The sequence below is a fragment of the Myotis myotis genome, unplaced genomic scaffold (assembly GCF_014108235.1).
Source record: "Myotis myotis isolate mMyoMyo1 unplaced genomic scaffold, mMyoMyo1.p scaffold_m19_p_3, whole genome shotgun sequence".
Lineage (NCBI taxonomy): Eukaryota > Metazoa > Chordata > Mammalia > Chiroptera > Vespertilionidae > Myotis > Myotis myotis.
In genome coordinates this window covers 123,292,200-123,302,630 of record NW_023416335.1, presented here as the reverse complement: position 1 = coordinate 123,302,630, position 10,431 = coordinate 123,292,200, and the positions used below count along the sequence as shown (strand labels likewise).

The window sequence follows — 10,431 nt, the reverse complement described above, 5'->3', positions numbered from 1 at the left end:
GGAATTACCCTTGTTCCTCTTCCTCTATGAAGGGCCAGAGCTGAGAAGTGCTCTGTGATTATGGGTCAGGGCATGACAACTCTATGCCAAACTTGTTGGCCTGGTTTGTGGTGTGTGTGTGTGTGTGTGTGTGTGTGTGTGTGTGTGTGTGTGTGCGCGCGCGCCCGCGCGAATGTCTGCTTCCAGGACAAAAATGTCCCCTCTCTTTGGGTGTTTTTTTAATGAATTAAAATGTTTGTGCTATTTTACACATTCTTACCACAGAGAAAGAAAAGGAAGGGAAGGGAAGGAAAAAATAGGGAGAACCATTCCCCCACCCCACAACTTCACATGTGGGTTGTACTGATATTTACAGTACAGGATATGAGAACCTGATAGTAACAGACTCCCTGTCAGTGGTTCTCAACCTTCTGGCCCTTTAAATACAGTTCCTCATGTTGAGGTGACCCCCAACCATAAAATTATTTTCGTTGCTACTTCATAACTGTAATTTTGCTACTGTTATGAATCGTAATGTAAATATCTGATATGCAGGGATGTATTTTCATTGTTACAAATTGAACATAATTAAAGCATAGTGATTAATCACAAAAACAATATGTAATTATATATATGTTTTCCGATGGTCTTAGGCGACCCCTGTGAGAGGGTCGTTCGACCCCCAAAAGGGTCGCGATCCACAGGTTGAGAACCGATGTCCTATCGGGGTGGGCAAACTTTTTGACTCGAGGGCCACAATGGGTTCTTAAACTGGACCGGAGGGCCGGAACAAAAGCATGGATGGAGTGTTTGTGTGAACTAATATAAATTCAAAGTAAACATCATTACATAAAAGGGTACGGTTTTTTTTTTTTGTTTTTTTTTAGTTTTATTCATTTCAAACGGGCCGAATCCAGCCCTTGGGCCGTAGTTTGCCCACGGCTGCCCTAGATCATTAACGTGAACTCTGCCTCCTGAAGATGCGCTGTGACTGCTTCTTTCCTGGAGTTTTGCAATGCAGAAGCCCTGGAAAGAGTGGCACACAATATAAAATATTAGAAACCCTAAGTGTGGGGTTGCAAACTTTTTCTGTAAAGGGCCAAATAGTAAATATTTTAGGCTTTGTGGCCATATGGTTTCTGTTACAACTACAGTGGGGCCTTGACTTACGAGTGTCCCAACTAAGGAGTTTTTTGAGATACCAGCTGTCTCTCGGCAGATTTTTTGCACTGAGTTGACAGAGTAATTTGAGTTAACGAGCTCCTTAACGAGCTCGGTCTCGGAACAAATTAAACTCGTAAGTCAAGGCCCCACTGTACCCCACTGTACTCAACTCTGTAGTGCAAAAGTAGACATAGACTATATGTAAACAAATCAGCAAGGCTGTGTTTCAATAGAACTTTATGTATAAAAACAGGCAGAAGGTCAGATTCAGCCATTAGGATATAGTTTGCTGACTCCTAAGAATTTAATACTCTGAGGAACTGGTTTTGAAAATCTCAATGCTTTTAGAGTAAAAACTAAAAGACAGACTTAGAAAGAATGGAGAAGGAAAGGAAGGGGTGAAGAACAGGAAATAGTTGTTTTTAGAACAGGGACAACTTGGAGCATCTGACTTGGAGGCTGAGTGCAAAGAGAAGAAAACCCCCAGTTTGAGTTATCTGTGGGTGAAATTTAACAAACCATCAGTGGGGCTTTGAGTGCCTGCAAGGAAAGCAAGTACTGAGCAGTAGCATTTGGGTCCTAACACAAAAGGACTTTCTCTCTATATTATCTATTTCTGTGTATCAAATCAACCCAAAAGTTACTGACTTGAAACAAAAAAAAAAAAGTATTATCTCTCATAGTTTCTGTGGGTCAAGAAATAAGAATGGTTTGCCAGGTGTTCTGGCTCATGGTTTCTCAGCAGGTAAATCAGAGGTCAGCCAGAGCTGCAGTCATCTGAAGACTTAGCTGGGACTGGAGCACCTGCTTTACTGACACGCCTGGCAAGTTGGTGCTGGCTATTGGGGAGAAGCCTCAGTTCTTCTCCACATGGGCCTCTCACCAGGGCCACTGGGTGTCCTCACAACATGGCAGCTGGCTTACTCAAGAGTAAGCAAACCACGAGGCCAGATAGAAGCTTTAATCTTTTTATGACTTTAGCATCAGGAGTCATACACCATCACATCTACCATACTCTGTTGGTCACCGTGACCAGCCCTGATTCAATACAGTGAGAAGCTGGCCAAGAACCTAAATACCAGGAGACAAGGTCCAATGGGGCCCATCCCAGAGGCTAGCTACCTACCCCCTAAGTACTAAGAGAGCTAAAAAGATGTATTTCCAGCTCAGTCTTGGATCTGCACATTAGGATGACCTAGGAGTTTGTGTTAGTTACAATTCATCTGTCTAGAGAAAGAGATCATAAAGAATTAAAAAAGAGAGAGATAGGTCAAAACATGACACCCAACTTGGTAGAGTTGCTTCAGTGAAACAGGATTTATTTCACTTACAAAAGAATCTAGAGGTGGGAGGTTTCAGGGTTGGTAAATGCAGCAGCTTGATGATATCAGGTTCTTCAACCTTCTGCAGTTTTCGTGGCTCTTCCTTCATGATCACAAGATGGTTGGCATAGCCCACATTACATGCTTACACAGCTGCATGTCAAAGCAGAAAGAAAGGGACATGTGTTGGGTAACCAGCTCATAGTATTTGCCACAGATTCCTCATCTATATGTGCAGGTATGACACTGTGAATGAGTAATATGAATGGAGAATTTTTTTCAACAAGTGGGATAGTCCAAAATGGATTTTCTTTGCAAGGTGGCATTTGCAAGCAGAGTCTCTGTAATAAATTTCTAATAGAAGACTCTATAATGGGGATTCCTATAAAGGGTGAAAGTTGCCTAAGATGACCACTAATTGCCTCACTAACTCCAAAGTCAATTATTTTTCTATGTTTACTGCTTAGAACTTCTTCCTGATGCCAAGCCTAAACCTCTTTCATTGAGCTTTCAATCTATTTCATGCAGTCATAGAATATGGGAGGTGATGACCTTAGAGACTGTCATCTCTGTATTTCTCAAATATTTTGAGTCAGAGCTCCCATTCAATTAGAATCGATATTTTATGACCTTCCTTTTATTATTTGAAACTTCAAAGTCATATTTTAATCAACGTGCTTAAAACATAATTTACATAGAATAAAAGATAATCATTTTAATTGTACTGTTCCATAAGTTTTAAAAAATGTGAACCTCCACCACAGTCAAGTTATAGAGCATTTCCATTACCTCAGAATGGTCCCTCATGCCCAGTTGCAGTCAATCTCCACCACTCCTGGCTCAGGGCACTACCAATCTGCCTTCTGTCATTATAGATTATTATTTTTGGCTATTGTAGCATTTCATTTAAAATATGAAATCATAAAGTATGCATAAATTGTCCGCCTGCTACACGCATGGATTATTCCAGCACAACTTGTTGAATTGCCTTGGCATCATTGCTGAAATCAGTTGTTTACATGTGTATAAACCTATTTCTGGTCTGTATTCAGCTTCATTAATCTATATATCTGTCTTATATTACATCTTTTTATTTCTGCAGCTTTATACAAGTCTTGAAGTCAGGTAATGTAAGTTTCCAACTTTATTCTTTTCTCTCTCTTTTTATTAATGGCTATTCTAGGATCTTTACATTTCCTACAGATGTTATAAACAAATCATTAATTTCTATTAAAAGCCCTCCTGTTTTTTTAATAGCTTTATTGAGATAGAATTTGCATACCATAAAACTTATTCATAAGTATAACATTCAAAGAATTTTAGTAATTTACGGAATTGTGCAACTATCACCACAATTCAACTCTAGAGCATTTCCATCATCCCCAAAGGTCCGTCAGGTACATTTGTAGTAACTGCCCTTTCCCAACCCACAGCCCAAGGAAGCAGCTAATCTACTTTCTGTCTCTATAGATTTTCCTTTTAGAACATTTCAGGTAAATAAAATTATAGATGTGATCTCTTCTGTCTGGCTGCTGTCATTTCTGAGGTTCTATCTTGTAGCCCCTTATCAGTACTTTGTAACTCTTTGTAATCCTAGTGACAAATTGCATTCCATTGTAAGAATAGACCATATTTTGTTTATGTGTTCACCAGTTGATGGATATTTTATTGTTTCCACTTTGGGGTTACTGTGAATAATTCTGCTATGAACATTCATATATAAGTGTTTATATTGACATATGTTTTCCTTTCTCTTTATGTTTAACTTTTTGAGGATCTGCCAAACTAATTTTATTTTATATTCCCATCAGCAGTGTATAAATCTAAATTCTGGTCACCCAAGCCCTAGCCAGTTTGTCTCAGTGGATAGAGCATTGGCCTGTGGACTGAAGGGTCCTGGGTTTGATTCCGGTCAAGGCAGCACGTACCTCGATTACAGGTTCCGGGCTCTGGTCCGGGAAGTGCAGGAGCAACCAATCAATGTATCTTTCTCACAGCGACGTTTTTCAATGCCTCTCCCTCCCCCTTCCACTCTCTCTAAAAATCAATGGAAAAAAATATCCTCGGGTGAGGATTAAAAAATAAATAAAATAAAATACATTCTGGTCACCGAATTCCAACATATGGAAAGGGGTTTCCCCTCACCAGCAAGTAATTCTCAGATACCAGCTGGCTGTTCTACAGTTCAATTCAATTCCAACACTATCTACCTACAGGTAGGGTCAGATCCCCTAAGTTAAGTCCTACAAGACTGTCCCTCCAACTTCCCCAATACATACACACACACTTCAGTCACCAATCAGAAGTCCGTCCAGGTTGTCACCTGGGCTTCTGATTCAATGGTTATAAATCAAAGGTTCCAGTGACTCCCACCCAGGTTCAATTAATTTGCTAGAGTGATCATAGAACTCTGAGGAACCTTTTATTTACTAGGTTACTGGTTCATTATAAAAGGACATAAGTCAAGAACAGCAGATAGAAGAGATGCGAGGGGAAGGGGTGCAGAGCTTCCCTGCCCTCTTTGAGTGAGCCACTCTCCCCAAATCTCCAAGTGTTCACCAACTTGGAAGCTCTCTTGGTTTTTCTGGATGCTTCACGTAAGAATGATTGATTAAATTAGTGGCCATTGGTGATTGAACTCTATCACCAGTCCCTCTCCTCTCAGCAGAGGTCATATGGTTATCACATGATCGGCTTTATTGGCAACCAGCCTCCATAACTGGTTGGGTCCATAACTCGCCTCATTTACAAAACAAAAGTCACCTTTTTTGTTCTCATCACTTGGGAAATTCAAAAGGTTTTAGGAATTTTGTTTCAGAAATGGGACAATGACCAAACATATAGTCCATATTATAACTGCCAATATCACAAAGAAGGTTCCTATTTCTCCATAATCTCACAAACCCTTGTTATTGTTTGTCCTGTTTATGATAGTGTTATCCTGGTGAGTGTGAATGGGTGTCTCATTGTACTTTTAATTTGCATTTTCCTAATGACTAATAATCTTTAGCATGTTTTTATTTGCTTATTGGCCATTCCTAGATCTTCTTTGGTAGCATGTCTACCAATATCTTTTGCCCATTTTTTTAAAAACATTTTAGAAATTTTGCTTGTTTTTTAATTGTGTTATTTGTATTCTTATTGGGTTATTTGTATTTTACCTTTGTAAGAGTTCTTTATATATTCTGGGGATAAGTCCTTTATCAGATATATGATTTGCATATATTTTCTCCCAGCCTGTGGCTTCTTTTACTTTCTAAATGGTGTCTTTTGAAGCACACTTTTAATTTTAAATAAGTTCAGTTAGTCAATTTTTTAAAGTTAAGTTTTGTGTATGATGTGAGGTAAAAGACTAAATTCATGTTCTTATACATGGACATCAAATTGTCTAAGAACCATTGTTGAAAAGACAATCCCTTCTCCCCATTGAATTTCTTTAGCACCTTTCTCTAAAATCAACTGGCCATAAATGTATGAATGTATTTCTAGACTCTCAATTCTATTCTATTGATTTACATTTCTATACTTATGCAAAGTATCTAGGAAAAATTACTAAATGCTAATCTTATAATCAAGATGGTAACTTATTTTTATTATTTTTTGAAGGAGGGTTTTTATTACTTTTATGTACAGAAAACTCAGCAGCATACACTTAGCCCAGCTGGCTGGCCAGTTCTGTAGCTTTGGCCTTTTCCAGCTTGGCAATGTGAGCCGTCATCTTTGGGCCCAAGATGCTGCCTCCCCAGTGGTGGTGTATCTCATCTCTGTTGTAGTTGGTCCAGGTGGTTTCCACAAGCTTAGCCAGAGCTCCTTTGTCTTCTGAGTTAAGCTGTGTGAAGGCAACAGTGGTGCAGGTCTCCCTGTGGACTGGACGCCCCGGCTGGCCCTCCCCCTGATAATGCAGTAGGGAACCTATCACCTTGTGGCACAGCACAGGCAGGAGACCAGTCGATGGGAGGCACATCCTGTGCAATCACTACCAGCTGGGCCTTCTTGTTGTCCACCAAAGTGGTGACAGTGTTAACCCCTCCCCAAAGCCAGATGTCCTCTTGGTGGGGACATTTCCTTTGCAGGCAGCTTTTTTCTCAGCTCGGACCAACAATCCCAGCTTTTTCTCTTGCTTTGTCCTCTGCTTGTACTTTGGCCCGGCTTAAAGCAGTTGAGTAGCTATTTGGCAGTCCAAGGCCTTGGTGAACTGGTTGATGGTGAGAGACACTTTCAGCTTATAGTGAATAACCCTTTGCCACTGCAGCTGACGGGAGTGTGGCCATTTGACAAAGTGGGTGAGGTCTCTTTGGGGCTGGATGTCCTGTCCAATGCCAAAATTCTTGGGCCTTTTCTCCAACAGGGGACTTACCACCTTCTTGGCCTCCTGCTTCTTCTCGATAGCAGGGGCCGGTGCCACCTTTTCCCCCCTACTCGTGTGGCTTAGTGTTCGACAACAGACTTAAGGACAAACATCAGATTTTTCGAGCTCTTTTTTTTTTTTTTACATACGCCCTCTTCTTTGGTACTCCACCCTACAAATACTGCCTGCCTTTGCCTCCCCAAACTTCGATCTCTGCATGCTTAACTCACTGTGTCCTCTGGGCTCCACTTGGGTTCTCCTTTCCTGCTCTGTGTTCTGGAAAGTGCATCCATAAAGAAAGAAAATGTGATCTTAGGACCATTTCATTTGTTTCTTTCCTTGAAGGATCACAGTCCTACCCGTTACCCAATATCTATAAGTAGTTGTTTTATATATTTGTCCAGTTTTGTTGTTGATGTTTTGGAAGTACAAATCCAGTACAAGTTTCTCCAACATGGTGGAAGCAGAAATTGCCAATGTAACTATTTTTCTTAATGACAAAATGCAAATTATAATATTAAAAGTGGGGTTTTTTTCTAATTAATATGCTCTACCCCCACCAAAATTCTGATCACCCGTTAACAGAGGGCTTGGTTCTTGTTGAGAATCACTCATCTAGTGAAGTCCATACATTCAAAGCCTTTAATTCAACATTTATTCAAACATTTCATGAACCCTATTTTGTGGCAGGCGCTGCGTTGGTTTTGAATAAGACACCATTGCTGCCTCAATGATTTTACTATCAGAGTAAAAACCTATTCAGATTATCATAATATAACCTGGTAAGGGCAGTGATGGAGATACATGCAAAACATTAATGAGGAAAGGCGAGGAGGGGAGACAGGGACACCAGCTCCAGCTTAGAGACGGGTGGAAGGTGGACAGAGATTGCTTCCGGAGGTGACATTTAAGCTGAATATTTAAAGATGGGAAGCAGTTCACCAGGCAAGGAGAGGACAGTGAAAGTGAAGACATGAAAGCAGAAGACATGGACTACGTTTGCCTGAGAACGACAGACCACGTGAGGGTGCTGGAGCAAGAACCCCCAAGAGGGAGAGGCAGGGATGGCCTGGAGAGGCCGGCAGAGGTCAGGCACGGAGGGCCTGTCACGCCACACTGGGGAGCCTGCCATTAGGCCGAGTCCTTTACATAACTCTGCACGGCGGCTGGCAGGGAGCATGACTCCTCAGCACGCAGTAGGTATTATTAGATGATGACCGTGAGAGGCAAACCTGAGAAACTGCAAAACTCTAATCAGAGCCAAGTCTCTCATGTTCTGAGACTCCAGAAAGTTATCTGACTCCTCTGCCCCTTTGCAAATTCAGCTGAGATGTGTGGCCATGGTGGTCAGCCAACTCGGAGGTGCTGCCTCCTTGGCAGCTGGCTAACCCTCTAGGCTTGTCTAGATGGCTGCAGAACAGGAGAGGACAAGGGAGACAGAGTGGGGTGAAGAGAAAGCGAGTGAGAGGGAAAAGACAGATCTGGGAGACAGGAATTACACTGAAACAGTAAGCTGGGGCCTCAGATTGGAGAAATAGATCACAAAGAACTTTAAACCAAGAAGATGATTTCTGGGGTGGAGAGGAGAATACGTCCTCCTCCCTGCAGACTCTGCAAATCCTTGGATGCCCAGGCCACAAAGCTGACTGTGCAGGGCCTCCCTCCCTCCCAGGGGAAGGACTGCTGGGAGGAGAGCAGCGTCTTCAGTCTAAACGTAGGCCGGGATTTAGACAGATCTGGACAGCCGATGGGCGGCCCCCGTGGACTTGTATTTGCCGGAAAGTGAAGGATCTCCTGTGAAAGAGCCCATCCTGGGGGAAAAGGGGATCCAACCTGATGGCCCGGACCCACAACAAAGGTTTAGCCCTCTGTGCAGACAGACAGACTGACATATAATGCAGGCGAGGGAATCAGCGGCGCACAGGCATCCCTTTAACAAGCATCACTGTGAAGAAGAGGACTGAGGCATTCGTCCTTGCTTTGGAAAACAGCATAAGGCTGTGGGTCGGCTCCTCGAGGTCATGGGTCCTGAACTATCCTGAGAAAGGTAATAGCGTAGTTCGCCTTACCCATGGGCATACGTTCCAGGACCTCCAGCGGCTGCCGGAAACCACAGGTCGTACTGAACCTTAATTCACGTTGACTCTGCCACAAAGGGGGCAGCGGCGTTTTCATCGGAAAATACAACCGCTCAGTAATTGTTATGTTTTTCAGTCCAAACCCATTCCCGAATCTGTGTAACCGCCCCTTACTTGCAGTGAACAGTTTGTTGTCACTTATCTCAGAGGGCCCCTTGCTGATGTGTTCTTGTACGCTCAGGGCTTCCTGGCGCAACATGCTGCCATTAGTCAGAACACACTTTCTGTTCATGTCTTTACCCACAAATTGTATGTTTTTCCCGTCCTAACCAAGCACTTGTCACACACTGTGACAGTAACTTCCGCAATCTGAGGTGTGACAGCAAAACTAGCACACATTTCTTTTTCCTTCTCTCAATTCCACAGGTAGAAGATTTGTGTTTACGGTAGATCTTAACAACTTCAGCACAAACTTTTTTCTTTCCTTTTTAAATCGAGACCTTTTACCTTTTACTTTAAGGAAGCACTTTACAGCTCTTCTTTGGCATTTCCAAAGGCCGGCATCACTACTCTTGCACTTTTAGGCCATCATTAAGTAAAATAAGGGCCATTTGCGCACAAGCACTTTGATGTGGCAACAGTCGATATGGTGTCCCTGTCTCCCCTCCTGGCCTTACCTCCTTCATGTTTTGCATGTACCCCTACTCTGCTGCTACTGAACAAAGGGAGATTCACATCCCAGGCAAGATGGAGTGGGGTGGCATGAGATTTCATCACACTATTCAGCACAATCTGCAACGGAAAACTTATGAATTGTTTATTTCCAAAATTTTCATTTAATAGTTTTGGACAGCAGTTGACCACGGGTAACTGAAACCACAGAAAGTGAGACTGCTAATAGCGAGGACTACTGTACCCATCAGCTGTCCATCAGGAGGTGGGAGACAGTGGACAGGGTGGTCCACGCCAACCCACTGCCATGGCCCCGGGCAGGGGCAGTCACTTGTTTGGCAACACATGTGAGACTGCTCTGGAATTCCAGAAATAACTCGGGGCTCACTTAGAGTGGCATGAGGAGGTTCCACACGAACTGGTCAAAGCAAAAACTAACTAGGAGAATTTGGATTACGAATGCTAATGGGTTCCCACTGGGATATGGGTGAGACATGGGGAAAGTTGAATTTCACTAGGAAAGTGCAAAGTATGGATTCCTCCAGAGACCAACTTGCAAGATAATACTTGACACCTCCTTGGAGACCTTTGTTTTAGTAGAAACTTTTTCTCTTGAATCCTCCCATGTATAGTGAGTTTCATGAACCCTAACCGCCCTCCTGCTCAGCTCTAGAGCAGAGGTGCTTCCTCATCCCTTTCCTCGGCACACCCCCCTCTCCCATCCATCAAGGCCCCTGAGCAAACTCCGCCACTGAACACCTATCTAAGCAAGAGGAAGGGGGAGACCAAGGCAGGTGGTCAGGGCCCTGTGCCAGGTGAGCTCAAAGAAAGACCAAGACAATAGAAAAACACTAAGCACAACAGCTAT

At 42.8% G+C, this 10,431-nt stretch overlaps 1 pseudogene; it reads right to left on the bottom strand.

Moving 5' to 3' along the window:
- Positions 1-6,117: 6,117 nt before the first annotated feature.
- Positions 6,118-9,150, bottom strand: LOC118650572 (annotated as a pseudogene).
- Positions 9,151-10,431: the final 1,281 nt, after the last annotated feature.